The sequence below is a fragment of the Hipposideros armiger genome, unplaced genomic scaffold (genome assembly GCF_001890085.2).
Source record: "Hipposideros armiger isolate ML-2016 unplaced genomic scaffold, ASM189008v1 scaffold_800, whole genome shotgun sequence".
Lineage (NCBI taxonomy): Eukaryota > Metazoa > Chordata > Mammalia > Chiroptera > Hipposideridae > Hipposideros > Hipposideros armiger.
In genome coordinates this window covers 677,881-681,817 of record NW_017732150.1, presented here as the reverse complement: position 1 = coordinate 681,817, position 3,937 = coordinate 677,881, and positions in this window count along the sequence as shown.

The window sequence follows — 3,937 nt, the reverse complement described above, 5'->3', positions numbered from 1 at the left end:
GCCAGAGAATCCTCACTGTTATATTGGAAATGGTACCTTCAGGATTAGGGCTAAACGTGACACCAAAATTCTGTCTAGAGTACAGAAAGATGTGGCTTTCTCCATCCTCAACTCATTGTCCACCAAAGGTTTGGATGCAACAAGTGCTACCATTGCCTTAGCCCACTGCAAAGGAGGGAACTCTTTGGGACCAACTGAGGAGGAAAGAAAGCCAATACCAATGGCAGTGCCACCATCACATGTGATGGAGCTTGCTGGAGGGCAGCTAGTTGCTACCTGGCCATTTGTACCTGCCTCATATGGGATTGCATCCACGTCTCTGCCCTATCGGTGCAACGAAGCCATCAACTTTGCTATACAGGATGCCCGGGATAGAGTTGTCAGCTGTTTACCTTTCTACAGATTACTGGGAAATAACAAATGTGATGTTATTAGTACTTCTTTTTTTCTTAATTCTTAATAATATATTTCAGTCCCACACTTAATAGAAAAAAATGGATCATTTACAGCTTTTAGGCAAAAGGCAGAGAAAGGGCATCTGAATTTTAATGCTTTTAGTTTCAGAATTCTGCAGTTTCTACCACTGTCCAAAAGCATAAAACTGATAGAACTGCTCATGTATTTAACAAAGCAGACACCAGTTTGTGACCTTAGCTCAGAGAATATCCCAAACAGAAAGAGCATAACTTTTTTTTCGGGGGGCACCTTTTGAGAACCTAAGCCCAAGTGATGAATTATTCAAAATTCCTGTTGAGCAGTGGGGTTTCTCTGTGTGTGTTTCATCTAGAGAACAAAACAAATAAAAGGTTCCTAACACTGCAATATACTGGGTATCACTGCTAGAAGCCTCATTCATCTGCTGTCTTCTCTGTCCAGGGACACTGACCCTAATCTCCAAGACTGACCCTAATTCCTAACACCCTAACCCACAACCCAATACTTGTAATCCCCTGAACCCTTAAACATTTAACATATCTAAACATAAAATATTACTGTCCAAAATGTTGTGACATTAAATATGATGGTCTATCTCTATGGCCTGAGGTCAAGAGTTGAGTCCGTAATCTGGCTTTGTATCAGGTGTCTAAGGTTCAGGGTCTGATTCATTCCAGCTTCAGTTTAGGGTCTATGCCTGGAAGGCAGGTCCAGCTCTGGCTCCAGTGTTTGGTGTCTGGAATCTAGAATCCATGGTTTGGCATACCATGCATGCTCTGACTTCCATGGTTGCTTCTGGTTTTTGGACTGTGGCTCAGGTTGGGGTCCAGGTTCTGCTCCAGGGCCCAGGTCTTAGGGTCTGTGGTTGGCTTAGAGTCCAGGGTTGGGTCCACAGCCCAGGTTCCAGGTTCCATGATCCAAGGTCTGTGTTTGGGGTCCTGAATCCAATCTAGCATCTGTCAATTGATGGTCATTGGCTCCAGTTAAATGCCAACGGGAATCTCCAAGTAGGGGAGGTCAGTGAAGATGGCAACTTTATTCAGTGCAAGTGCAAACAGCTCAATTATGATATTGCATTGTTGTGAGGACAGCATAGCTGGAGAAGCGCAACAGTGTTAACAGGTCAATTATGGAGCGTCAAGGGCCTGAGGTGAGGCGACCCTCGGGGAAGTTCCCTCTCTGGCCAGACAGCTCTGCTCTGTATTGCTCCAGGAGCTCAAGCCTGGTCTGGTCCTGTCTGCTCTGCCCCTGATAGGCGTCTTCCATAGGCAGTTCAGTGCGGTAAGCAGGAGTGTTAGTGCAAGCTTCTCCCTGAAGTGCAATTTGTGTGAGAAGACCCTGTGTGAAAATGGCTGCTTTGCTCTCTTTTTAAAATTTGAGCCCTGTTATAGCAGGAATCCTTAGAAGGTGTTTTCTTTTCCAGAACTTACATGTGTGTTGTTTGGCATGTGAGGGGCACAGGGGTAAATGCTGAGGAAGAAACTGGATGCAAATTTTCCATACCAGGTCCGTGAAATGTGTAAAGAGCAGAGGGGTTGCCTGGGGAAATGGGTGAAGTGAGACCTGGAGGCAAATCTGAATTCTGGCTTCTACCAGGGTGTGAAGGGCAGAGATAATCCTGGGGCAAAGGGCAAAGAGAAACCCTGAAGTAATGTGACCATGCTGGCTCCAGGCAGCATATGGGGGGCAAAGGGGGGTACCCCTGGGTAAGGTGTATGGTGAAACTGGGAGGTAATTTCTCCATCCCAGCTTCAGCCAGCGTATTAGGAACACATGCAAGGGTTGAGTGTCAGCTGGCTGGAGTTCTCCTGAGCACTTTCTCCAGGTTGGTTTCACGTGAGTACTTCCTCCAGGTTGGTTTCACCTGAGTATTTCCTCTGGTCCCGTTTCTGTGTTCACTTCCTCCGGGCCTAATTTAAGTGAGCACTTCCTGTGGGACTCCTTTTCCAGAGCACTAAGTGGGCGAGGGGCCACCCTTATGCGAGAGCTGGGGGAGAGCCGCCATGATGCGTCTTCGCAGCCAGCAGTGGCTGCTGTTGTCAGGGAACTTGGATTAGCTCAGGGTCTGCCCTGGAGGCACTGTGACTTCGGAGACAATATGGGATGTCCTTCCGTACCTGTTTTACCTCTGTATCTCCCCAGGAGGCATGGAGAAGGGAGGGTAAAGGTAAGGAGAAGCTTCCTATATGCGAACTCTGCTGAGGGATTGGGAGAGAGAAAAGTTTTGGTTATTAGAGGATCCAGCAGCGGGAGGGCTTGGTGGGGAAAATCATTGATTTTTCTTTGTGGCATAAGTGTTCAGTGGTGTTTTGCATGCAGCTATCCTGTATTCCCAGCATCATGTCTGCTGGTTCAATTTTGGGATCAATTCTACTCCATTGATCTATGTGCTTGGTTTTATGCCAATACCATCCTGTTTTGGTTACTATAGTTTGTGCTCGAGTGATTTGGAAAATTGGAATTAAAAATCTTGCTGTGTCTTTCACATCCCAGATCATCCACGTCACCCTAGGCACAGTGGCTACTAATATAGTCTTCCTGCAGTGCCTCTTAGTAATATGCAGCCTGCTATAAGGGTGATTAGTTTCACCTCTTTGGGTGAACTGGGTCTGCATAGGGCTTGTCCTCTATGACAAACTTGGATGTCTTCACTGATCTGGTGTGGTATTGACATGGTTGTTTAGAATTATAATTTACTTTCCAGTAATTTCAAAAGGATAGCCATTCTAGTGTGTGTGAAGGGGATATTGTATTGTGGTTTTAATTTGCATTTACATGACTAATGACGTTTAACATCTGTTTGAGTGCCTGTTGACCATTTGTATGTCTTCTCTGGAGAAGCATCTATTCAAGTCTATTTTCAAATTGTAGTTGTCTTTTCTTGATTAGTTGTAAATTTTTGTTTGTATATTCTGGATCACAGACTTTTATGAGATATATAATGTGTACCTATATTCTTCCAATCTCTGAGCTATATTTTCACTTTCTAGATAGTTTCTTTTTGTTTTTCTCCATGCCTATATGGCCATTTAATTTATGACAAAGGAAGCAAGAATTTATTTGCTTCCTTTGGGGTAAAGACATTCTTCTTTTCTTTTTTTCTGCACTAAGTTTTTTTTTTCTCTCAAGCAATTTTTTTATTTTATTGCTAGTTTCAGGTGTACAGAACAATGCAATAGTTATCCTTTTCACCCTCCCAAAGTAACAGCCCCTTCCCCCCATCTACTGCCCTCCCACCCCCGATATCATACTTATCTGTTACAATTCCATTGACTCCATTCCCACACTCTATTCCGCATCCCATGACTATATGTATATATAATTATAGTTGACATACAATATTATTCACCATCAGCTTCAGTAATACAGTGCGGTGGTCAGGCCTCTACACCGACTATGAAGTGTTCTCCCCCACTAGACATGAGTCCATCTGGCCCCCTAAGAAATATTTACAACATTATTGATTATATTCCCCAGACTGTCTTTTCTATCCCTGAGGCCA